Source organism: Struthio camelus, chromosome 1 (assembly GCF_040807025.1).
Source record: "Struthio camelus isolate bStrCam1 chromosome 1, bStrCam1.hap1, whole genome shotgun sequence".
Lineage (NCBI taxonomy): Eukaryota > Metazoa > Chordata > Aves > Struthioniformes > Struthionidae > Struthio > Struthio camelus.
Window position 1 is genome coordinate 115,294,299 of NC_090942.1, and position 27,833 is coordinate 115,322,131.

The 27,833-nt window shown below is 35.4% G+C and overlaps 1 protein-coding gene and 1 long non-coding RNA gene across 3 annotated transcripts in view; one reads left to right on the forward strand and one right to left on the reverse strand.

Moving 5' to 3' along the window:
- NCAM2 (neural cell adhesion molecule 2) overlaps nt 1–27,833 on the forward strand; it is a 321,807-nt gene that overhangs the window by 8,470 nt on the left and 285,504 nt on the right. The window lies entirely within an intron of this gene.
- Nucleotides 386–27,607, reverse strand: LOC138065798 (uncharacterized). The gene is made up of 7 exons (XR_011138867.1): nt 27,488–27,607; nt 23,401–23,477; nt 20,882–21,014; nt 13,427–13,464; nt 3,896–3,983; nt 3,623–3,804; nt 386–1,530 (listed from the first exon to the last, which is right to left on the reverse strand). It is a non-coding gene; the product is annotated as an uncharacterized lncRNA (long non-coding RNA).

Below are 27,833 nucleotides of genomic sequence, written 5' to 3' on the forward strand. Positions count from 1 at the left end.
TAATGGTTGTCTTATTTAGTAATTGATAATGTGAAATACATGAATTTTCAGTTGATCTGCATCAGGCTAATTGTAAACAGCCTCCTGCTTCAGTGTCTTTTTAGCACTGTAATCAGTGTTGCAAGTTCTGCCTTAAGGGCGGCTAAAGTGTGTGAGTAGTTACCCTACTAAAATGAAAGCTGAGAGGTATTTGATTACTATGAAGACCCTGGGGATGAATACGGGGCGGGTGTAGAGATACTTGAGAGAAAGGAAAACACTGATATGTGAGTAAATGGGTATAAACTGTTGCAGATAACTTTAGGACAAAAATTAAATTTCTAGTCACAAGAGCAGTGATTCTGCAGCATTCTAAGAATGAGAAGCAAGAAGCGTAGTTATTTTTAAAATGGATTTTTTATTAATTTATGAAAGGATTTAATTTAATCTCCTGAGTCCCCAGAATGTCCCAAGAGATGCGTTCAAATGATGTGTTTCTACAATATTCTTCATGTAAAGGTTCTCAAGATATAAGGGAAGAATACTTTTCAAATTGCTGAATGTACGGTACTTTCTGAAAAACGTAATTATTGCAGTGCTTCTCATCCATTAAGTGCTACATGGCAGATATTATTTCTGAATGGCCAGAAATAATACTGGTTCATACTGCAAATTCTGCTGGTGTCACCGGATGTTGCAGAACATAAATATGCGGCATATGTTACTGTTATTTCTGGGAAAACCTTAAGAATACAGATGTCTGGCTCTCAAAAATCCTTTTTCCATTTTTTGTAATGTTTGAGTATTCCTCCTCATTCGCTTACATCTCTTCAAAAATGGAAGAAATTCCTTCTTAGAATATGCAGCATTAAATAGTTGATTTGCATATACAAACTAATAAAGAATTACAAAGATAAAATCACATGACATTGAAACAGTTTGTGTTTTTTTGCTAATCACCTCAGTGATTTTTGTATCAGACATTAACATGTCACTGTTTTGCAATAGAAGGTTTTTTGTCTGGGAGGTGTTTTTTGTGAGGGTGTGTTTTGTTACTGCTTTTGTTTTTTGGGTTTTTTTTGTTCCTTCATTCTAATTTTGTGAACATAATCTGGGATCTGAAATTCGAGAAGAGTTATACCCAACTAGGCATTTCCACCAGTAATAACTTTGTGAATTTCATGAATAATGCAATAATTCATTTACTCCTATGATTTGTGTTTGCGGAATGATACCCTGACTGTAGATACCTGAAAAATCAAATGCTGATTTCTTTTTTTTAAATTTTTTTCCCAGTGAAGATTATCTGTAGTGTGAGTGCTATATTTATCTCTAGCATGTATAAATTAGGTGGTTTTTTTTTTTAATACTTTGTGAGATGAGTTCTGCTGATGGAATTCTGCAGATCTTGCAGTTGTGGAACTGCCCCTGAAGTCATTGGGAGACTTGTGTGCCAAGAGTACTGTTTCGGTGGTTGTGTTGATTGCAGCTTTCAGGGCTTGATTGAAGCTTTCAAGAGTTGTATAACTCCTATGAGAGTATGTGGGAAATCTGATTCAAAGCAAAGAACAAAAAATCAGGCTCTAACTTTATGTATATCGAAGTAGTGGGCACATTTATATGGTATAGTGTTGAAAAAGGGTAGCACTACTCTACCAATACAAATGAATTAAGGACAGAAGTGGTGTTCTGATATGCCAGGTTCTATTCAAGATAGTACATGAGGCACGTAAAAATATGGTATGTGTCTCTGTGTTTAATGGTAAACCAAAGAGGTATTGTAAGCTACTGGTTGCATTTTTTGTCTCCCTCTGGGAACATACCATAAAGTTGAACTTCTTGCAATTAATCACGAAGTCTCTCTAGTTGTATCTGCCCAGGCCATGGAGGAGTTTACCTTTCAGTGTTTTTTAAAAAAATAAAAATAAAAATCAATTGAAACACTGAAAAACATGAATAAAATATACTTGTTTGGTTTGGTCTGTGGCATTGTGACACTAGTCAAAATTGTTCCTAAGATGTCCAGTGTTCACATCGTGTCTGTAGGTCTGTAAGCATTTTGCCTAAATGATCAGATGTTTGATGAATTTGTGTCAATTTATGGCAGTTCTAGACATTGGGTTCAACAGCTTTTAGCATTTAATTTAAATGATCCTCCCCAACCCTTTTACGTTACATTTCTGTGAATATTTTTGGCTTAGACAGCCTCTGTGCGTACAAAATTTACATTGCTGGGTTTGAGGAATCTCTCACAGGTGATGGTTTTTATATACAGTTCCCCTAAACTCATTGTGGATTTAACCTGATTTTACTATTTCTTAGAAAGGAAATTACAGACACTTATTTAACATCATGGTAGCAGTAGATGGAGAGAATGCAAAGTTATTATTTGCTTGCATACTGATACTTGTAAAATAAACTTTTGTTATATTCACTTTTTCTGTATCACTTTCAAACACTAATATATGACAAAAGACTCCGCTCTATGTTTTAAGACCTGAGGACTCACCTGCTTCATTCTCTGCAGCCTGTTAGGGTGCCACAGTGTGATAGTATTTTTTTTTAATCTATTTATTTTTGGAGAGTTTATCTGCTATATATAAAAGTAGATCCGATTGGGGGAAACAATCGTTCCCTGTAAGAATGTTAATAAAGATAAATATACTTTCCTATAAATAGTATATTTTATATTTTTAGTTATTCAGGATCTCATTTAAAAAAACAAACAAAGCCGAGAAATACTCCTTTTCAAGAGAAATGTCCTTTTGCTGTTCGATAGAGGAGTTCTGATACCAGATTTTCTGTGCCCATTTAACAGCTAAATCTGTCTCTCTAGGTTTTATGTGGACTGAAAAATAAAAACAAAGAATGTATTATCACATAAATGTTATTATAAAAGGTATTCTGAATAAATCTTATTTTTTTTATTGTGATTAGTGAATGTTAATATCACTTTAAGGCACCTTGAATGAACTAGTAACTGTTTTCCAGAATATGAATCCCACTGAATTTAGTCCTGAAAGGTGCCTAGGTACTCTCCATTTACACCTTAGTCAGTGAAAGTTGGCAGTGCGGAAAACCTTTTGTGCTGCCTCTTACCACACTACATCTATTATGTGTGACCTGCAGGTATTAAAAGGAGCATCTGTATCTGTCAACCTTATGGACCCATGTAGTTGTGCAGTGATGCTCTACTTTTAACGATAATGATGATTAATTTTGTAGCTGCATCTGTGGATGTGTTTTCCTCATTACAACACTGATTTGCTGATCAAAAAGGCGTGTGTGGTAGGGGAGGAACTCAAGCAGCAGGAAGTAACACCTAATCTTTGCTGAGGGTGCATATTTTTTTTTCAAAGGTGACCTGTCTTGCCTTGTAAAAAGGTAGTTCTATTTTTGTAGTCCAGGTATACTTTGAAGTGTTTCATGTAATGGCTCCGAAAGACGTCGATCTCAAGTCTGGAACACCATCTTTACTTAGAGGCATCTTCTGCATGACAGGCCTTTTGTGTTTATCTCTGAGTAGTGTTTTTGTAACAAGGACATCTACCCACTGAAGACTGAACAAAAATCAATTGGACTGTTTCTTGGAAATAGAGTGAACATTGTTAAGAGCATGTTTGTAAAAGTTATATGTACTTACACTGTGTGATGTCTTTCTCTGTAACATCTGATTTTATTACTTCTGCCTACTGTTTGCCCTTAGGAAAACCTTGATCACATCCAAAAACCAGGCTATCGTGTGAGGTTCTAAAAATCTCTGCTAGAGGTCATTCTCACAAGTGTCCACTGGATTCTTCACAAACAAACATAAGTGTTCCACATCTGCAAACATAAGTGAAAGTTCCCAGTTTATAAATAATTTGTTCTAATTATTATGTAATTTTTAAAAAAGTAATATTTCAAAATTTGTTACCTGAGTCTTATGAAATTCAGTCCTGGAGATTATGAATTTGGATATATCTGTTTACTTCATAGTTGATGATCTCTATGGTGAAGAATTACTAAAAGAGAAAAACATCAGAATATAAGCTTTTCTAATCAATTGTTAGCAAAAATGCCAAGTGAAGCAAAAGCTATTTTTCATAGTAAACATTTTTTTTTGTATAAAACATTCATTTTTATTATCAGTCTGAGTTTAATTGTTCAAGAAATATGTTTGTGTAAGGCTTCATTTCTGACTACATAAGGAATTGTTTTGGTTTTTTAGTCTTTATAATATAAAGTACTTTTCAGGGGCGTGATATCTTACAAGAAATACAAGACTGGAAATGGTTAACCTTCTCAAAGATTCACTGAGTTAACTCTGAGCTTTGCCCTACATCCGTTTGGCAGAATTTCTCTCCTTTAGCAGTGTTTCAATTCACTTGCATAGCACAGTGCAACTGCAAAATCTAAGCTCAATTTGTGAAAGTATTGTTTTATGGAAATAAATATTTTTATGTAGTAAAACTTGGGATACCAAGCCAGGCAAAAAAAGGGCTGCTTCTACTGAAAAATGAAGTTATGACCTGCTGGTAATTACAAAACATGAGTAATTTTTTTTCCCTCATTCTTTTGTTAGCAGAGTGCAGATCTCAAAGTAACTATCTTTGTGAAAGTAGGTGATATGTCTGTTTAATGTCATATGCATAAACATCCACATAATGAAATCAGTTATCATAGCTGACACAATTGGCATCTTTGTTGTTAGCCTGAAGAGAGAAGCAAAAGAAGGCTAAACAAGGATGGATACTTCATGGTGTTAAATTCAGAAATAGTTTCTCCAGATCAGAGTAGACAAGATAACTTTCATTTTTCCTGTAAAGCTCTCTATTAAATAATGTATCTTTCACAAGTATCTACTCGGTATTATTCATAAAGTCTAAAATTGCTTCTGTCTACTTGACTCTGGAACATATATGCCACCGCATATCAAAAACATTGAGGAACTCTTGGCATGAAATGTATTTATCCTCATAACACCTATAATCTCCCCATTGGAGAAGTGAGGAATCCAGATGTTAGGTATGCCCACAAGGTCTTTTCCAAGCAAATAGGAACTCATCCTGCCTGTGCTCCCAGTTAACTGAACACAAACCATCTCCAAATCAAAAACTGTGAAACCACCATTTCTGTGACGCTGCTTGAACAAAACTGTTGCCGGGGCTTATTAGCATTAGCCCAGTGTTGTGCTAATTATAGATCCACAAATAGCTATTAGATTGTGTCTGGACAGCACAGAGCATGCATATGCCTGCCAAAGATTGTGTTGACGTAACCACAGCAAGATTAAGGGTACGTCTGCTCTGCAGAGGGGTACAGTACAAAGGTCCTCAAGCTAAAGAAGACCTAAACCAGTAGGTCTGAATAGCACAGCAGTCCTTGTGGCACACAGTGACCACTCTTGTGAGGAACGGAACAGGATGAAAACTTAAAACTCCAAGAAAATACTTTCATTTGCTGTAGGACAGGACCATATTGATATACCTGTGTTGTTTCTAGACTTAAGCTGAGTTAAGGTATCTCCGCCTCGTGCTCATCCAAGTTTCTGCTGATGGCATTGCCACAGGCACAGCCAGCTTGTTACAGATGGTGCATACATGACACAAATAGAGAAGATGTTGCACAGAGTAATGAATTCGGTTCAGGTCTCTGGAGTTTTAGGGTAGTGCCCTAAACATTGGGCCATTTTTTTAACATTTAATGTTGTTCCATAAATTCTAGGAAGCCACACTGACCTTTACTATCATTATTAGAGGCATTTAATGTGTTCTGAGAGTGCCCATGTGGTTTATATGCATGTAGTAAGAGTCAGACAATATCTTTTGGAAGACATACTAGTAAGAGATTCAAACTGGTGTAACTGAGAGAAAATGAACTATTAGTAAAAAAAGGAAAAAACAGCTTTATGAGATTAGTAATTCTTTAGAAGTGTTTTACATTTATTACTTAGCTTCACTCAAACTGCTTATTTCTGTTCTTCCTACAAATGAAGCTATAGAATAAATCTGATAGAATGAATTCCATTTTTTGACAGTAAAAGAGAGACACTTACACAGAGAAGTATTATTTCATAAAGAAGTGTAAGAGCTCTGTTAGAACACCACTAGCAGACTAGAAACCTTGGTTCTCCTATTGCCGTGCTTTGTGACTTAATACGAATGACTTTATTTGTGCCTCAGGAATTTTGATGCAGCTCAGTGTATGCTCTGGATCAGCTAACTGGCAACAGAAAGAAGGAGGCGATGTTAGTGTTGCACCTTAGCCAATAAGCCTCACTTAATGTGTTGGATCTTGTTATAGTTCTGTCATAATCTGTAAAACAGGAATATTAGTATGTATTGCCATTTCTTTGTAAAACTTGTTTCTCTTTGTGTGTTAAAATCACCATATGGAGTATTTCTCTACAAGATGAGAGAAGTCATGCCTAGTGAATATTTTTTCCTTAGTTGTCTTGAGATTCCCCATTTTATTGATGTGAAATGAAACATAAAGAAACTCGAGGAAGGTCAGATAGAAAGATCATTATGAGTTTAGAATTGAAACAGCTGTTCTGATTTCAGTCCTCTGGCTTAACAATCATCCTGCCTTTGTTTTGTGATAGGGAGTCAAAACTGACACCAAAATATGCAGTGATTGTAAATTTATTTCACTCTTTTTTGTTCTGTTGGGAATTGTGCACTGATTCTAGCAATTCACAATCTTAAACAGGTTTTGCCTAAGGCCAAACTGTTTGGCTAGCATAACGCTTCAGGTTTTCTTGAGGATACTAGAGAGTATCCCCTGAAACCTGTATTTAATTCTGCAGAATATCAAGTGCAGGGATCAGTCCTTCCTTTTAAGAAGACAAGAAAATAAGAGAAATGTGTTTTTTGATGGGAAATTTCATTTTAAAAAAAGTAGCACTTCTGTAAGATCTGGGTGTAAACAGTTCTTTGTTTTCCACTCAATATTCTGACTCTGCATCAGAAATTACAATGAAATATGGTATTTTTGAGACTTTTTTCATAGTTTTGAAATAGTAGCTCTCATGATTCTCTTTGAAGATTGAAAGTGAATAACCAAGCTGTTTTCTTTCCATCTCCAAAAAGGGTATTCCAGGTTAGTTGTGATTGTTGAACTGCTAACATTTTATAAGTGATTGGAATCAGGTGAGAAAGATGCTGTCGGTATTGGTAGGCTCAGAATCTGACTATCCTTTTTCTTCCTTCTTTCTCAGAAACTTCACTACTAAAATTGCTGGACTAGATATCTAGGATTTGGGGGGTTTCTGTCTATTTTTAGAATGAAGGATGGATCTTTGCCTTCTAGAGTTTTGTTTCCTTTCATTTAAAGTGGGACGGTGTTATACAGCTGTCTTTGCAAATGTGTTTGAGGCTCATAGAGTACTAGCACACAAATGCTGAATTATAGTATTGCTAGTACTAGTGTGAAATACAGAAATAATAAAATAATAAAGCTATACTAATTTCAGTATCTGTTAACATAAAAATAGGGAAGAAAACTATTTGTGCAGATGTTTTGAATGAGCATGTTAGAGGGCACCAAATGCTGTTCAAATCTGTTGAGGATGCTTTAACCCACACTGCAAAAAATGAGGAGGGCTCAGAAATGCTGATTGTAGCATGCATTCCCTGATCTTCTAGCACAAAAGAGAGAACAGTAATTAGAGGGGGAAAAGTGTGTGTGTTTTCTGCATTGTTTGTACAAGAAGAGGTCATCTATTGCTGCAAATTGGATTAGCTCTACAAACATCTGCACAATTTATTTAAAGGCAGGTCTCAAAGACTTGGAAAAGAATTGTGGAAGAACAAGAGGAGAATTGTAAAAGGAGCAGAGATTTCTTAATGCATCTGTGCTTGTATTACTTGTAATAACTTATACAGGTAACTCATGTTTATAACTCGGTCTATTTGGATACAGCAGTATTTCTTTAGGTGTGTTTTAACCACTGACAGTGTAAAGAGCTTGAGACTCAAAACTTCTGCAGACTTTTTAAACCTGTATTTAAGGGCTGTTGAAATTACATTTTTAAAACCAATCGTATTTCATGAATTCATAAAAATCAATCACCACCTCCTACTGAGCTTCTATGAATATTCCCGCTTATGTTTCTTGCATAGATGACTTGCAGAAATGATGAGATGGCTTCCAAATGGAGAGAGAGCTGGTTTCTCTGAAGTCAGTAATGTAACTCCTATTTGACTTCTCTAGTGCTTGGTTTTTGTTCAGTGTACTCTCACTAAGGTACTGACAGGAACATTTGGGGAAGTTTCCCTACCTGCAGCAGTGGTGATACCATGCGGGAGGCACAGAGAAGTGCCCCTGCAGAGGCGCTTGCTTGAGGTCTGTGAGAGGTCACTACTCCTGTCTTGTCCTCTATGATGCTAAAGAAAAAAATACACTGCTACCTTTGTTTTTCTCCCGTAAGTGTACTAGAGACTCCCCACATACAGAAAATTGTAACCTCTCCTAACCCAAGCAAGTTAACTTACAATTAATATTAGTATTTACCAGCAGAGTAATGTGATACAGAAAGGTATTGCAACTTGGTCAGTTATAGAGACTTTCACCCTCAGCACCATGAATAGCACTTGCTTTCATTAACCCATTTTCTAAACCAAATGGCATTCTGAATATTGAGCATGCTTTTTTTTCAATTTTTGACAATATTTTAAAATTCTTTATCCAATAATTAAAATTGAAATAATTTCCCAATAATGAAATTTTTGGGAAACGGGGACACTAAATGCTTATGAGCTTGTGCTTCCTTTAAAAATTCTTGTAAATGATGTGGATATCTTAGTAAAAAGTAGCCTTTCTATTACATAGATAAACATGGATTTTTTTTAGTTTAAAAAGGCTTTTTGACAAGAACAACTATTGTTTTATTAGAAATTATGATTTCTTGCATATAATACGCATCTTATTTTTCTAATCTTGACTATTGATTTTTTTATGGACCAAATCTGTCATAAGCTGGGCTCTTTATTTAATCTCTAGCCTCAAATGCAGTCCTCCTGTAAGAGAGGGATCTTTTCCAGTGTAAAGTTCTTCGTTGTCATGTTGCTAGTGTGTGTTTCTGACCAGAATGCAAAGTAGTTTTAATCCATACATCCTTTTTTTCCTGAACTGGGATAGCTGCCAAATCTATGTCAGCGATTAACTTCTGAATGTGTCAGCTGTAACAAATACAGTTCATTGTTTCCTGACTAGTTAACAGCTAGTTAAAAGACAGGAACAGCTCAAATGAAAGAGAAGTACTGTATATTTTGTATTAAAAATATTCAGGCTGTTAAAGCTAACAAGAGAGAGATGAAAAATCAGTTGTAGGAGGGATTTTAAGGTAGATAAAAACACTTGGCTGATTATTCATATGAAGACTTGCTGAATCACTGGATGATAAAGATTCCTGATAAAATTATGGTCATTTATAGGTTCTTTATAATAAAGTTTTGTATTAGTCAATAATTAATCCTTTATTTAGCTCATGTGAAAATGAAAGCAAACAACTCCTCTTACCCCCCAAAAGAATGAAATTGGTCTGGAACTGTTAGAATAATGTCTGAGCCGCTAGGCAGGAAAGAAAGAAAGAAAAGAAAGAAAGAAAGATGCCGTAATTTATGTCAGAGGAGCTGAGAGTATGGAACTTGTCCATGCAGAGCAAAGGGCATAATCACAATTTAGAGAAATGAGTTAATAATACTCTTCCTCTACATAGACAGACATATAAAAATTATTGATATCTTTTTTGTTTGCAGACAGTTTGCACCAAGTCACAGCAATTTTATATTCTCATTTTGCCTTTCAATCATTTTGGCAAATAAATTTTCCTCTGCAAGTGAAGTGTAGTTTGTTGTAAATATTTTAATATCACAGTGCATTTAATTAGTTTCTAAAGCTTCACGTAGGCCTTTTCCCCCTAAATTTTAGATCCACTATCCCAGCTGTAATTGTGAATTTTGTAATGAAATCTGTTTTCATCTAATGTCATGTATGGAAGATAATTTTTTCCATCATTTGATCTTAAAAGATGTATTTTTGTATATTCTGGCTAGTTGAGCTTAACGTGAAAATACAGGCTGAAAATGAAGACAAAAAAGTCATTTTAACAGGTGTCATATTGAGTAGCTTGCATAAGAAAGCAGATTTTGTTCTTGTGTCACAGTGACAGCTGCTAGACCTCTGTGCAGAGATTCAGAATTGTTTTTGTTGACTAGATTAGTTGAGTCATGTTATTTTCAAGCTGCAATAAGTAAAAGCTTTGAATGTCCTACGAGGCAGAGCAAACAGGAGGCCATGCAAGAAATGTCAGTAATCTAATGTGAGGAAAAAAAATTGTGTTATATATAAAAACAAAAAAAACCTCTAGGACACTGCACAAATCTGGATCATACTGGCTATGCACTCTGAGTCTGAAGTAAAACTTTAGCTATTGACAGCCAACTGTACTGTTGGGTGAATTTTTAAAATGCAGGGAAACTGATAGAAATTCTATCATTTGCTCAACTATATTTTAAAGTAGAAGTTAAACACTTTTAGATGCTCTTTAAATATGAAGAGAAAGTGAAGAAAAAGGTGCTCTGCCTGCATAGTTAGAAAACACAGACTTACTGTAGAGGTTTATGTAATGAAAATGTACTTCTCAACTCATTGACAGTGCTAGAGCCTATGCAGTAAAGCACTGTTTGCACCCGGTGTACAGATTATGGATTTGCAGTCCCAGTTCTTCAGCGCTTCTTTCTTTTGCCGTGTTCATTCCCCCCTACTCCCACAAACTCCTCCAGTTCCCTTCTCACACTGGGGTACTTTTTCACTTAATGTGAGGCTACAGATGGTGGTATCCCACAGCCATGAGTCAAAACTTTGATTTTTATGATGTGTAGTTCTGCATATATGTAGAATAGTGGTTGTGAGTCATGAGGAGGATTTGTTTGTCTGTCCTTAACTTACTCAGCATGCATGGTGGAAGACAGGAGTGGCACTCCCTTCTCCTGTAACACATCCCTTTTTTTCCGCTCTTCACCTCTTCATCAGCTGTCTTCCAGCTAAGTTAGACACTTAACAGTTAGTAGCTCTTTCTGAAATCTCAACCACTTTTCTTCATCATTTTCTACTGCTAATTCTTGTAACTCTCCCTGAGCGTGTTGCATACTGTGGGACAGACTCTGAGCTATTCCAAGCAGCCTTGAATCAAGCAGCTTGGAGGTTAGTTATTGCAATGCAGTAACTACGTATTGCAACTAAAGTATAGAAATCAGTTATTCAGTGCAGTAACTGAATTTTGCAACTAATATTTTAGTAAGAGGGGTAAAAAGCATTAAAAGGGCAAATATAGACAGAATTGAGGCTAATGTTATGAAAACTTTTGCAGTGTATGTGGAAGCAAAAATGAATGAGCAGATTATCTCTGTCCCATAATCTTGAAAGAACTGATATGGAATTGAAGATTTAGTTACAAATGCTATATCTTAGTTTTAAAGGTAGAGGAAAATTGTCTATCCAGTACAGGCTTGCTAGTTTGACACAAACAGTGTGCAAGGCTATATAAATATATATGGAGAGGTAGAATATATAGTTTTTAAATATAAAGAATTCTAAGTGTAGTTGTGCCATTGTACCAAGTTCTGATGAAATCTCCTTCATAGTGCACAAGTGTGTGTGTGTGTATGTATATATAAAATATATATATTCTGTACAAATCTGGTCTTCTGTTTTCAAGAGTAAGTGTTCCTACAAGATCAGAAAAAAGGCAAACCTACTATTTGAGAGGAGCTGAGAAAAAATTGGCTTGCTTAAAGGTGGAATGTATTTGCAGTCCCTAAAGATTTCAGAGAGAGAAGTGGAGGGAGGGGAAATTATTCTTTATTTATGTTCTTGGTGCAGAATCAAATGGATATGAACTGATTGACTAGTTGTAGTCTGGAAATATAAAGATGACATCCATCCATAAGAGCAATGAAATTGTGGAATAGCCTTCAAAATAACATTAGCAAGAAACTAACTGATTTTTAAGGAGTTAAAGAAATTTCTGAGGAAGACATTCTAATGCAGTGTCTACAGTAGCAGGACGCTGGAAGCTTTTACCTAGAACGTACTTTTCTCCTGCATTCTTAATTGAGTTGTTTTTTGGATATATCTGAGAAAGTACTACTCTCAGTTTGTGCTTAGTAAATAAATAAATACAATGATTTACTGTTGTTGCATAATAAAATAATTACATAATGCGTACTAAATAATAGGATATTTGTTCAGAAAATCGTTTCTAGAACTCTTGGATGTGTAAAATCCCTGTGATGATTTAGCATGCAATGAGAAGGAATTTTGCTCATTGTGAATTAGTGATGAATATGTAGCCCAAAATCTGAGACTAATGATAATTAGCATTTCAGTATTACTTTCAAAGGTCTGCCTGCAGAGTTTACTCCAAAATAAATCTCATATAAATATTCCGGCTACACAAAAGAAGTAGCAGTTCTTAAAAAATGAGAGTAATAATAAGAGACAACCATTAGAAAGGCAAAAGCATGTATTAAATATGCAGGATTTTTGATGGACGTGGACCTAACAAAACTGTTCTGGGGATACTAAAGAAGAATCTCATATTTAGACAAGTCCTAGCCAAATAAGTTGTACTAAACTGGCACTGAAAATATAAAACGAAATGCTCAGTATTGTGTACTATGCAGACTTGATCTGAATCAGTGACTTACCTTGAAGATAGAGAATTCTGCCTGTGTTTTTTTTGTGTGTGCCTCGAAACAATCAATGATCATTTTGCTATCCACAAGCACAAATATTCAGAACTGCTAATTCAGTTCATTAATTGTAAGACATATTTGAAATATAAAATAATTTGAATTTGAAAAATTATTTTATATGAAATAGCAGGAAAAATCAGCAGATTCTTTGTTTAATCCATTTCTACAGTGTTTTAATAAAGGGTGTCTGATGCCCTCCAGTTGACAGGAATTATATGAATAATGGAAAAAGTGTAATATAGAAATGTATTGATTAAGCCTATCCATGGTTTCTTTTGATATCACAGAAGACTTGAGGTCTATTTAAACAAAAACAAACAAACAAAAAACCTCCTTCGCAGCAAGTATCGAGTTGTGCACTTTGTTCTTTGTGCTAAGTTGTCCACAGTTTCATACTAGCTGTACGTATAACTAACCAGATTCTAACAAGTTATATTGGGAGGGTGGGATAAATTGCCAGAACTCAGCCAAAGATTTCCTCATTTAACACATGGCATCACAAATGCCAGGCAAATGTCCCTATTGTCTACGTGGTGATGTTATTTTCTTCCATTTACCTGTTTTTTTTTTCTGGCTTTCCCGGGGAGCCCAAACCTGGAGCCCCAGAAGACCAGTAAATATTGCCCTAAATGTTTCAACTTGTGCTGTTAAAGGGACTTTGCCTAAGAAGAATAGAGAATCATAGCACCTAGCAAATAACTTACACTCAACATGGCAAAGTGAAGATTTGTTCCATACGCTCCTGAAAGGGAAGAACAAATAAAAAGAGATGTTAGACTAAATATTTAATACTTTCTGTTATCAAACAGCAGTAACATTTGTAGAACGTAATCTCATCCTAATTTTGTAACCATGCAAACGTTTCTTCTTTTTTTTCCATTGATAAATTCTTTGTTCATGCAGATCAAAGAAGTTCGGACTTTATAATAAACTTGCATCGTTCTGTCATTTATTTTTTAACATTATCTAATTTAATTAGCTTGGAAAATAAGTTACACAATACTTGTCACATTTTTCTGATAACAAACATCTAATTTTCATAATTTTTGTGGTGGCATCAGTTCTTTCCTCCACTGATTATAATGATGTTCATACAATTTTGTAGTATATCACAGTATCCGCAAGTACATAATTTATTTGCAATTATAATTTGTGGCAAACATTATTTTCCAGTATTTTTTGCCTGAAATTCTGTTGATCCTGTTCATCATCCAATAATTACTTGAATACCTCGCCTTTGGGTTTGCTTGAGAGTTTACCTAAGACCCTAGCAAACTGTAAGAAAACACAGATGATAGTTTTGCAAGGTAGATGACCTTTTGCAGATTTAGAAAATGCTCACTTGTACACTGCCCCATGTAACTACATTTCCCATTCAAACTTCAATATCCATTACTCTAGCATTTCATACAGACAAAGTGCTCTCGAATTTCTGGAAACATCTGATTTCCAGTTCTGGTTCATGTTCAGATGCTTTTCCAGGCTGACATTTAATCATTGACTGTCATGATCGCTCATATTTAATACCTCATTACTCAATACATCTCTTCAGTGACTGCTTAATAACACCTAAATTTTTAGCTTTTTACAGAAATCTAAACATGGCATTTCAGCCTATATTCTCTCAACATACTAGGCTAATTTTAATTCAATGAGTGACTTCTAATTTAGAACTAATTTGCTACTTTTAAGCCACATATCTTTATTTTCTTGGGTTTTTTTTCCATTTTCTTACTCAGCTATTAAAATTCATGTTTAATGAATGCTGTGCAAATATTTTTAAGTTAACTCATTTTTTGTTTATTCTCTGTCTGCAATATTGTAATTTTTTTTTTTTTAAAAGTAGCCAAGTATTATTAACAAGACTTCATATCTCTTCTGATATCAATATATTTTGTATTCTGCTCTCTGTCCACAGAGGAAATCCTATATTAAAAAGTAAAGCAAAACCAACTCTCTCAAATATGGACTATGAAAAGATTAATTTAAAAGAAGACTCTAAAGCAGGTGTATTCAAGAGCAATTAAGTATGAAGATATTTTTTGTTTTTTTTAATGCCCTGACTGACTAAACAGAAATACAAGTGTCATGAATAATACCAAACTGATGCTGAATAAGACAGATACCGCCTTTTAGTTTTCTGTAACATAAGTAATACTAAATATCTAAAAAGCTAGTTAAGACCCCCCCCTTAGACATTATTAGGTGTTTTTCATATGAGAAACTGTATCTGTCTTTGCTTTGTAATGCTAATTGTGGTAATGCTAGATTGAATGAAGCTTTGATGCTTCTAATTCCGTTCTGGAGCGGAGGTGATCGTGAATTTTTCCACCAGCCATACTCCCTCCTGACAGCAAATCCTTTCTATTCGTGCATGCCCTTGGAAAAGGGGAAGGTTTATAGAGAAGATTATGCTGTTTTAGGTTGCAGTGCGTTTCGCTGCAAATCTCTAGAGGGCCGCATGCTGATACAACAGTGTTTTCCTCATTTCACAGCCTTCACTCCTTTCCCTTTCACTCCTTGTTGTCGTTACCTACTTCCAACAGAGTCTTAATGGTGAAGTCAATGATCACTCTTTCTTTCATTTACCTAAAGCAGGGAGATATGCAGAAGTGGATTGCCTTTCCAATGTGTTGGAATATGTATCAGGAGAGGGATGAGGTGAATCTACAGCATTATTCAAATGCTACATTTGCTTTTGCTAGTTTTCTAAAGCTGTTTGTATTGCCCTGAAAGTGCTTACTGGGATCTGAAGCCACACAGTACAAGTGGCACAGCTGACCTGGAGGAAAACAGTGTACTGTTTCCATACAACACTGTAGTCAGTCACTATGAAGAGAATAGCTACATATTTTCTTTAAAATTCTGGGTATTTACCACTGTCACTTAAAACACACACTTGTCTTGTTTCTAATGTCTGTATTAGAGAAGTGGTAGTTCTGTCTAAGCCATCTAGTGACTCTGTAGTAAAAGTTGTTATGATACTTTTGTTTCTGTTACCCCCCCCCCCCCCCCCCCCCGGCACCCAGGCAGGTGCGTGCGCACGCACACAGGCAAAATAGTGGAACACTCTGCAGAGCTGAATTGCGGTGGTTCTTGCGTTTCAGTAGCAGTCACCACACTAGAGCCTTTAAAAATGAATTTCTGTATGTTCTGAACTTTTAAGGTCGAATATGAGAAGACTTTCTCTTTTGTCCTTGGTCTCTGTTTGACTTACTACTAGTGGTAGGTAAGGTATATGTCTTAGTTAAATGAAAACAGAACTGGACTGAAATTGGATATCCTTTCATTTCCAATAACACTTTTAGATTATGAAATCCCTCCTCCATCTCAATATATAAATAGGTAGCTTCTTATTAAGTAATCTCCACCTGGTGGCAGTATGTCATAGCTAGCAAGAGAGTAACAGGCAGAACTGGAACACTTTTTTTTCTTTGCAGAAACATAACATCAAAGCTAGTTAAATCGGATCAGTCACTTATTGCCTTTTAAAAAAGAATAAAAAGCTCACCTATACATATATAGAAAAATTTTAAAACTGAACTCTGTGTGTTGCTACTTCTGTCTTGTATGTAATTGCATGTAAGCACCCATATGGATGTTTAGTAAGTGTCCCATGCCGACCTGCCTTCAAAGTGAGTCCGTTGCCAAAACCTCAATTAGCAGAGCTGTGTTAATGCGTATGTTATTTCCTTTGAAAAAGAGCAATTGAGGTATTTTGATGGATAAAGTCAACACTCAAGTGTTTCACATTTATATTCTGCTTATTCCTGTAGTTATAAAATATGGATTAGATTGTGCAAAGGTTGGGTAATACGCTCTTTTCCAGCATAATTTTGCAAAGAAACATTCTTTGCTGGACTGCTGAATTGCCAGTTTTCCTCAGAGAAAAAAGATAACCTTTCCATAACAATAAGCACAGTAACAACCTGTCTGATCAAATATATGTTTCTAAGAATTTATGAACAAGATTTTTCATAGGACAATTGTTAGAGGTACAAGGTTTAAATTTGAAGTTATACAATAATTTTATGTTATTTAAGAAAAGTATATATGATTTACGATTCATACAGAAAAGCATCATTATTTGATTATCCACTTTTGAGTGGATATTTTGTCTTACAAGTAAAGTAATCTCTGGAAAGGTATGTGTTTGCATTTCTATCTAAGACTTCAAAAAAACCAAAAAAGTTATGAACCTTCAGAGTGGTTCTGAGGATATTTTTGGAGAGGAAGTTAAAGATCATGCTGTATTTCTGAAACTTGCTAAGACCAAAGGAAGCTACAGCATCCCTGGGTGTTGTAAAGTACTTTGACCAGCTTAATCATTTTACTCCCTTTACATCCACATCAGGTAGAATTTTTAAGGAAATGATTAGATTTTTCCCATGACAAATGTTTAGACTTTTCTTTTTTAGTCAAAAACTATGAATAATACTACCGTAATCACAAAAATACTTACTTTTTAAATCTATTTTTTTTCTTGTGACTAAAAGTAAGTAATAATGACAGAACATTTTTGGTCAGAGCTGACTGGATGCTGAAGCCTTGTAGCAAATTATGTGGAGTCAAAAGCTCTTCAGAACATTTGTTTATATGTAGTATTATTTATCATCTGTTACAGTTATAAACTTTGAATCAATACAACCAGTAGTAGTTTTTATATTTGTGTTTTTTTGAAAATAGACCTTGACTAGCCTTTAAAAAGGAAAAATCAGCCTTTTAGGTTGTTGAATTTAGGTGGTATCATATGTAACTTCAGTGAACAGTTTTTATTTAGGGTAATTATTTTGATATAGCCAGTTATGAAATATACTGGTCTGTGAAGTGCTCTTTAGTAATTTAAACTTAACTGTAGTCGTTCTTTTAAGAAAAAGCCTGTAAGAATAGTCTAGCAGCAATCTAAAAAGAAACTGACCTCTTTGTTTTGTTGTAAAGTTCATACATTGGTCTCACTCTTACCTGTTGCGTATGTGTGGATGTATTTTTTGTGCATAGATGAAGTACTATATAAGTTAATGTACTGTGTGAGAACTGAAGAAATTGCCTTTGCTGATGCCATCTTTAGGCAAAGCAGGCTATAGAAACTATCTGTGGTCTATGAGCAGTAAATGGAAAGAGCAAGGGACTCAGCCTGATAATGATTCATTGAAAGTATGGTTTATTCGCAGTGGCGTATCAAATGTTTTATTGTGCTTGCCTTACATTTTTGCAGTGTAAGATGCATAGAATATGAGCACAGGGAAGAAAGGAGAAAGGCAAAGAATCCCAACCAAGCAAATAATATTTATATAGCAGAATAACGGATCTCTCTTCCAAACCATGAATGCGGTAATACGGTGGTGATTTGACACACTCCATTCATCCAATGGAATTAGCTGAGGTTAAAAAAAAAAAAAAAAGTGCAAACCAGAGTATCTTTTTCCCTGTATATGTAAGCTTTTGGCGGGGGAGTGGGGGGGAAGGCTTCCATTCTTCTAAACTGATAGAGATCAAATACATGGGTTCTTTTCTTAGCAACTTGGTTATTGCTTAGAGTGTGAAATTCTTTTTGCAAAGCCTTGCATAGATTTTTTTCTTGCAATTTTTCTCAAAATACCTTTTTTCTTTAAGCTATTTTATCTTAATTAATCTTAGTTATTTGAATTAATCCCCGAAAAAGGGACAGACTTCTGAAAGAAGTGATTTTTAGAGTAAGAACAGCAAAAAATAGAACCAAGCATCTGTATTTCTTGAAGCCATGTTCCTACTTCACCTCTACAGCATATACTGACTTGGAAAAGGAACTTATTCTATAAACTGACTTTTATATTATAGAAGCCCTAAAATAATTGAGTTTGCTACAAGTAGACTGTGATCTTGTGTAGGTCTCAGTGTGGAAAGACTTTGAAGTAAAAACCTTGTACTCTGGCATTAATTTGATTTCCTTCATATTACTATCCATTTGTTTTAATTTACATTTTTACCTCTTACAATATAGGAAAAAAAAATAGCAAATCTAAACAATCTGAGTGTTTATAAGGTGATGTTCCTTAATATCCGCAGCGATAACACAAGTTTCAACTTTTGATTATTTTTATGAGTGATAGGGTGGGTTTGGTGAGAGTTATTTCATTGTTTGTTTTGGGAGGGGGGAGTGTTTGTTTGTTTTTTGATTTTTGACTGTCTTGAGAGCATGAACATAACTTGGTTCCCAACAGTTAACCTATTTCTGAAAATTTTAAACATTAACACCCATGGAGAAAGAACAATGATATAATGGCTTATAATTAGAATGTAAGGGATAAAAATGTAGCTGACAAACTTAATGTTAACTTTGTTAATATTTATTTGTTGTAACTGAATAAATCAGATTCACAATATTGTATTGCTTTAAAACACCTTAACCTACTCTCTAACTACTACCTCCACCGCGAATTATATACTGAAATTTTGTGGGAAATACCTAAGGGTGAAGTACCATGTACCATATCTAATTATTTAAAGTTGTGTACCAGTTAAGACTGGTTCATATGCTGCCTCTTATTTAAAACAAAAACAGAAAAAAAGTTCTGCAGCATGTAAGCACAAAGTAACAAAGTAAGTAACAAACTGTTCTTTCTCCCCCTCTACCCCTTCAAAAACGTTAAAACGTTTTGAGCTTTAGCATTCTTCTAGTAGGAATGAGCTGAAATTATCAGGGTGTGTCCTTGTCTGACACTCTTCATATATACCTAGCAGCAGCGTTATCATAAATATGTAGTGCATTTATTTTGTACCTTACTTTGTCCTCTAGGTCAAGATGAGACAAGGAGATAAAATATTACATTACCGCTTCTTTTATTAAAAGGAGCAAAACTGACTGCTAGTTTATTGCTGATGTTGCCAGAATGTTTTCATTTTTTGGAGACTGAATCCATAGTATGTCAAAAAGACAGACAAACTGTTATATACTCCATTGTTTTTCTGTGGGTTATGAATCTTGGAGCTCATCCAAATGTATTTCATGGCATGTCTCAGTATAGTACCTGTTACTTTGGGTTGAAATTGCAGTATTATTACACTAAATGTAAAGCTGGCAATTCATTGTTTTTCTGACTTTCTAGTTTTTCGTTTTTTTTTTTAAGGTGGGGAATTCATTAGGAATAAATGCAATGTTGAGATTAAGTAGTAACACTATTTGGGGGAGAGTATATACTTTCAATGAGACTATGTAATTAAAAGAATTTTTTTTTTCTCATTTAGGAAAAATCCTACCAACTCATGCTGCTATCAGTTCCCAATAGGAATAATTGTATTGCAAACCTCCCCAGCATCATTCATGCAACTTTTTAATTACCTGACCTCAGGCGTACTGCTTTGTTTGTACCTGACTTACTGTGAATGAGTGTGGACAGGGTTTTGTTTTTTTTTTTTTTTTAATAATAATAAAAAAAAAACCTCCAACCACCTAAGCCACCGTGTATTGTGGAAAGATAAAAGCTGCTAGTAAGCTTTATTTTATGGAAAGTCCTTAATAGATACAGCATCTCAATTTAAATTGATATTGCATGGATTACCCTGAATATTTACAGCTTGTGTTCTGTATTCATTAATCATATCTATATTGCTATTATTTATAGCTTACCTTTTGTAACTTTCAGTTGTCCCTTTTACATCTGTATACCAATTCTAGCCATATTTTGGGTGTAGTTCAGCAGTAGTTTAAAATAAAAGCTATGGCCTAGTTTATGTTGAATTATCACTTAGTAGTCCATATTGAAATTCTGATTTTGGTGTGTTAATTCTATTGTTTTTATTTGGTTTTTTTTTCTCAAAATAATTAAATATTTGCTAATAACCTGTCAATAGTCATTGAAGTCAGAATTCATACTGTGCCCAGCTGGGTGGGTGATAATGGGCACAAACTGAAACCCAGAAAGTTCCATCTGAACAGGAGGAAAAAGTTCTTGACTGTGAGGGTGACAGAGCATTGGAACAGGTTGCCCAGAGTGGTTGTGGAGTCTCCTTCGCTGGAGATACTCAAAACCCGTCTGGATGTGACCCTGGGCAATATGCTCTAGAGGTCCCTGCTTGAGCAGGGAGGTTGGACTAGATGATCTCCAGAGGTCCCTTCCAACCTAAACCGTTCTGTGATCATGTGACAAGCTATATAGTAGTAATAAAGAGGTTTATTCTACCTTTCTATGTTCATGTGAGATTTTTAATTTCTGTAGGATCTAGAAATCCTGGAGTCTTTCCTTATGTTTTAGTAAATGTTGTTCTTCATAGGACTTCTTCAAAGATTAAGTAGCAGGTCAGTTCTTGGATGGGCTGATAAAGAAAAAGAAGGGCAAGGATGAAATAGCCACATTCTAATAATGATAGCATACAAAGAGCTCTACTTTGTATTGTGCCTGAAAGGGAGAATAACATCCGTAGTTTGTCTCTTAGGAAAGCCCAGCTCTGCACCCCAGGCTATTCAAACTAGTGATATGAAAGGCTGTGTAAATGTGCAGTATCTTCAAAACTAGATAATTTATATTTGAATCGTTTGATTTCAACAAAAAGGGTAAGTTGATGTAAAAATAAGGCTTGCATGCCTCAACTCTAAACTAATACAGTAGGTCCCGGATGAATGTGTGAAGCTTTCTAATGCTACTTTAGCTAAAATTATCCTGAAATTTCCTTTTGCAATTAGATTTAAATTATCAGCATTTTGGGTAGGAAACTGAAATTTTACTGGAAAAACACAAAGTAGGTGAACAGTAATGTTTATACTTTAAAAGGAAAGTAAATCAGTAAAACAATGAAATCTGTAGTCTATAGTGGAAGATAAGTGGTTAAGTTAAATCAGATTTTTTTTATAAGAATTCAGCTGTGTTAAGAATGGGCTTTTAAATGCTTAAATATTCCTAAACTCCCATAAAAAAAAAAAAAAAATGTGGCCATTTGTTCTCTCAATGGAGCTGATATCATCTGAAGATTCGGTGTGCATATATTGTAATGCTCAAAGGGGCCTCTTTTGTAATACTTGATGTGAACCAGCATATGATCATGTCTACATCCAGTAAGTAAAACATATGCTACTTTAATACATCTACAGTCATATTAAGATATTTATACTTCAGTTCCAGGTGGGAAAACCTGGAATTGCTGAGTTCCAGCTGTCTGTAAGTTTTCCCTGCATACAGAGGAAAAGAAAGAAAAACGTACTCTTCCAAATAGCAGCAACCCATTAAACTTGCAGTCTTCATGCATGTTTAGTTTGGGGTTAAAAATACTCTTCTACTCAGCCCCAGCTTGGAACAGAGCAATTAGTAGTTCAGTATTCTAACAGAGCTTTTCTTTGACGTACTCAAAAGGTTTTTAACCTTCAGTCATACGTAAGAGTGGAGGGGGGGAGGGCAGGTCTAAGAGGAGAAAGTATGGTAGGCTTTTATATCTCTGGTTGGATTTGAGGGAATACAGCTGAAAGATGTTTTGAGGTTCAGAGGAAGTCTTTTTATCACGAAAAATAAATTGGCCATATGTGACAAATACGAGGATCTGCTGTACAGAAGGAACAATAATTGTAGCAGCCCTGAGAATTTCTGTGTCCCACTTCCCTGTCATGATGCCAAAATCTCAAGCCTTCATCCTTAATTCTCGCTGCTCCTGAATCCCTTTTATTACATGCTGGGAACTGAAGGGCACTTAGTGTTGAACAACTGCATGGGAAAAGAGCTGCTCATTCCCCACCTAGCCTGTTGCTTTGGGTTTCTTCTAAAATTAACCACACTGGCTCAGCCCAGCCAATCACTTTGGGAGTGCAGTTGTCCTGGTGTCCGGGAAATGGGCAGTCCCTTTTTTTCAGACAACCTAGTGCATTTCAGCTCTTCTGGTGAGATTTGTTTGCACAACTGTTACCATTTTAGCACTGTAAATACTTACACATCCAGTACCTGAAAAGAAACAAGTTTCTATTATGTCAGAACTTGATATAATTTAGTGACCCAGATGATCAATAGACTGAGCACTAGTTAGACTTAGATTTAATCCTTACAGGTGTAAAGTGTGGTAGGGTGGAAAATAATGGGTTTTGTGAAGAAGTCTTTGCCTGTAATGTACCAAAAAGGCCTAGGTTAAACATTCTTTTAAAATGGGAAAGCTGACAAAATCTTTGAAAGCAAGTATATTCCTGGAACCTTTTATAGTTTCTTCTCAGGTTCCACCCCCCCCGGCCAAAATGTTTTCTTCCAATCATATAGCATACCATTCCTTTAAAAAAAAAAAAAAAAAAAAAAAAAGGAGGAAAAAACCTGCAGTAGTAATCTATTTTTAAATTGTACAATTCAAAGATTGTCTTGAATGGAGATTGATGGGTTGGCACTGCAGCCCACAAAGCAAAGGATACTTCTGTACTTCAATCCTTAGTTCTGTACTTTTACTTCTTTAAATGTCATCTGCTAGAAATGTTACAGAAGTATTAGCATTAAACTATGTCTTTTTCCACTCAAAATATTGTTATGGGCAAAAAGGAAACACCCTATATATAGAGACAATAATTTATTATCAGTCCAACAATGTCTAACAGTTGAGTCAAAAAGATTGTTATTTTTCTTCCAGTTACAGTGATACTAACATGCATAATATAAATAATATAAATTACATGCGTAATATAAATTACAGAAGAATATCGTTAATAAAAATTGTTACATAAAAACGTCTTGGTACCTACCAGTTTCTCTGGTGTTATCACTCCTCCTATGCAACTCTGAGTGCAAAGGTCGACAGCTTCTATCTTCCTTAAGAATCCTGGAGGGGATGAAAGGGTTATGAGGATTAGTCAGTATCATGAGATCTTTGCCTGTAAAAGTATGATGTTTGCGGTGGTGTCTTCCTCCCTCAGTCTTGGGTCTGCTTGAGTTTATTTTTGTGCTTATTCTAAAACGGCTGTTTGCTTGCTCTTTTTTCACTGTTTCATTATACATAGACTACATTAGAAGAATACAAAGAAAATAAGCGAAAAACCATAATGCCATCATGAGATATTTTGATTAGAGTCCTTTAGTTGTATGTATACATTTCTGTTTATTTTCAAGAGGGATTCTGTCAAATATAATTAGAGAATATAAAGTTTTATCTAACTCACAGCACTGCACTCCTTTAATAACCAGTAATAGACCACTGTGACTTTTGTTCACAATCTGGGGCCTCCTTTGTACTTCACTTTCTTCTGTTTAAGTCCTCGCATAGTTCCAAGACATTGTGAAAAGTTTTCTATTTCAGTAAAAGATTAAGATTCAATAAGTATTTACTGGGACATCCTCTTCTTCCTCCAGGTAAGTGGAGGAATGATACAGATTCACCTTTATCAAAGAATAGACTTCTAAAAAGCAAAAGAAAAAATAGCAAAAAACTTTATACTTACCTCTTTCTCATTTTTCTCTTAAAAGTTACCTTCCATAGACAGGAAATATGTTAGCTCTGCATGACAAAAGTATTTTGCACTATTGGACGTGTTTGTGAAATTAGAGAAGTGAATTATTATTCACATGGCAAATATATTCATGACCTTTCAACTATGAATGGCAGAATTACAGCATGTCTTCTACCATGTATAAATTTCATAATAGTAAAACTGTAATAACTAGCAATAGTTATGCATGTATTCTTTTTTACTGCGTCATATGTTTAACCATGAAAATACAGCCTTTGGTAATTTGCTGTTTATTTGGTCTTAAAGCAGGTATTTCTTCTAATACATAGATCTGTGCTATTGCAGTACCTTTTTTTTTTTTTTTTTCCTGTTTAAGCTTAGTAGTGACTCATTAAAGAAAAAAAAGATCTAGAGTTCTACAGGAAATTTTAATTTTTCTCACTGGTGAATTACACTAAGTTAAATAAGTATTTAGTATATTTGAAATTCTTCAACTATTCTCACTACAAAAAGATATCCAGAGTTAGCTGATAAATTTTGCTGACAGTTTACTTGCCAGTATATGGTAGTCATTCAGAATATGGAAACAGCTGTGCTTGCCGTCAAGCTCCAATATTTGATAATGTGGCGCTTGAATTGTTATTCCAATAGTTTAGTTTAATTCCTCTGAAATTCAGCTACAGTCAGTGGAACATATACTACATTAGAAGAATACAAAGAAAATAAGTGAAAACCCATAATGCCATCATGAGATATTTTGATTAGAGCCCTTCAGTTGCATATATACATTTCTGTTTATTTTCAAGAGGAATTCTGTCAAAAATCTTCAAGTTTCTAAAGGCCTGATCCATACTCAGGCACAGCTCTTGCTGCATTGGCTTGTAATTCCACTGAAATAGTATAAAACTGGCATAAACCAGTGATGAATGAAGTGCACAGAAATAGCTTGCTCCTGTATCTGATTTAATCCAGCTTGATCACATCTCTTCCTAACTCTTCAGAAGACAGTGCGGTCTCTAAGAAGGACAGTGAATTCATGGTTTATTATTTTTTTTTTAAAGTGCTTTATATGTGCCTAGCACTATAGACGGTTACAGACAAGGTCTGTGCTTGGAAGAGGTTTTCACCGCTTTAGTTTTGTAACTTGACAGAAAGACTTCTGAAATTCAACTTCAGACATTATTTTCTCTTTCAAGCAATTAGGTGAGACAGATACTTAATCTCATGTAAGCACACTTCAGCCAGCCTTAGAGATTTTACTGTTGCTTTAGTTCTGATGAATTTCAGTTTTCTGGTTTGCAGGAAGGAAATGACAACTTTTTTTTTTTTGGTTGTTGTTGTTTCCGCCAGACAGTAATTCATTTTGCCTTTTTGTTTAGAACTGTAGTAATAGGTTTACACCTAAAACTCAATGAGAAGTTTGTACCTAAGGACACAATTTACAATAGCGTTATCTAAATATATAGAAGGGAAGTAAGTGGAACTCTGCAAAATACCCAACTACCTCATTTATTTCGTTCTCTAACTAGGCATCTATAAACTGTACTAGCACCCAGCTGGATTTAGCTAGGTGGATCCCTTGCAAGTCTAACTCAGTCAAAAAACTAACTATTGAAATTAATTGGCCAAACAGTGAAGTCTATTACGTTATTAGTGAGAAGCAAAATAAAAAGCTTTCCACACTCTGAGGTCTCTTCTCTGCGTCCTTCACAAATTCTATTAATTCCTTCAAGCAACGCTTGACCCTCTCTGGACAAGGTTGAGTTAATTAGCCTTTAATCTCATTCCTTAAAACATCACTAACTGTTCCAGTTATTCCAGATCTTCTTGTTGTTCTTCCATTGGCTCTGCAAAAATCTAATGCTTTCAGTTTGCTGTGATAAATATAGCTTACTTGTTCTTGGTCTTGGAATGGCAATACTCAATTTTGGCCCTACACCTAAGAAACTTTGAGCCTGTAACCAGTGTGTTTTATGCTAACTGGCAACTGCCATTGACAAATGTGATTGTAAACGCTAAAGGTATTGGCTCTTTTTGAAAACGGCTTATTCTATGCCTCTAAGTGGTCAGTAAGCTTTATGGGAGTCAGGATGGAATAGATGCATCACAGAATGCATTTTACATTACGATAAAATATTTTTCGTTTCCTCATTCTCATTATAAATTCTTTGTTAAGCTCCTGTAAAGTTTAAAGATATGTTTGCACTGTCAGTTACCCTTTCACGTGCAGTCTTAATATTGTCTCAATTCCCCAGCCACCCAAACTGTTAATATTTCTCTTCTGCAGTATCATCCCTTTAACTATTCCAAAAGGTCTCTAAAACGTAAGAACTAGAGCAGAGGCAGCCATGGTAAGTTTGAACTCCTGCCTTTGGGCTATCTGAAAAGAATGGAATGTAGTAAGGCATACAAAAACTACCTGGGAGGTGGTAGTTTTCTAAAACTGACTGTATGCGCTCTGAGTCCCACTTAAATGCAAACTCAGATGAAAGTACCTTCAATGCTAATTCCACTCCAAAATCGTTGCTCCACATCAGGAGGTTGTGTCACCAGTTACAGTTACTGAAAAAGTTCTGGCTTGGACCATTCTTCCGGTTTATATAGCTGAGTTTCAACTTTGCAGAAATGATTCTATATGCTAATATATATTTAATTATATTAAATCAGATACGCTGTCTTCTCAGAGGAGAGGAGTCATGAGAAGGGCTGAGAAAGACATAGGTATGTGTCTCTGAGTTGCATTTATGCAGTTACTGTTCCTTGATAATATGGTAGGTTGCATTCCATGCAATCTGGCATTCTATTTTAAGTTCTATTAGTATACTAATTTGAAATCCAAATAAACTCTTTTAGTACTAATTCTAGTATTAACCATCATTGTAATGATTGGCCGACCTCACAAATTCTTCTGTCACCTAACGTCACTCCCCTGTCTCCTGTAGTCACCATTTCTGCTTTCTAATGGTAAATATCCAGGACAGTAAAACCTTCAGCACATATACATGATATGCAGACACGCACAATTCTTGGATGTTTTTTCCTAGGAGTACTCCTGTTGCGGGACGAACAACTACTTCACTGTCCCGGACCACAGGGGTTTCATGTGGCACAAGGGAGGGGAGGAGGGGGAGAAGGAGATATATTGCGTGACTCTACAACTTCCTTTAAAGATCAAAATTTACTGCCCGAGTTACAACAGTACAAAGCAACAATTCTTATTATCAGAAACTTAGCTCAACTAGAATGCTTTTTGTTTTTAGTTATGCTAAAAGTTATGCTGACAGTAACTACTTAGTAAACAGACAAAGCCAGCTAATTTATGTTAAATGTAATTACCCAAATGAACAATGAACCGACTAGGCAAACCAATTCTAGTTGATCTTACCCGTCATGACCTCCGTGGCCAACGTGCTCTCAATCCTCAGGAAGTGACTCAGGAGTCACAGTCTCCCCTGTCCTGAGAGGTTCCACAAGTTGGCGCGCACACTGTCACCCGCGAAGAGCCAAAGACGGCCTCTGGGGCCAACCTTCAGGGGAAGGTGGAGGTGGCGTCGCTAATGTCTGCTTTACCTTTGCAGTGGTGAAGGAGTTAATTCCAGTCCACAATGATTAACGTTGTCTCAGCAGTAAAAGCAGGTTATTGTTTCAAGGTCTCCGCCAGGAGGAGATAATTCCAGGCCACAATAATTAACACCGCCCAAGCAGTGAGAGGAGGCTTTGTTTCTGAGGGT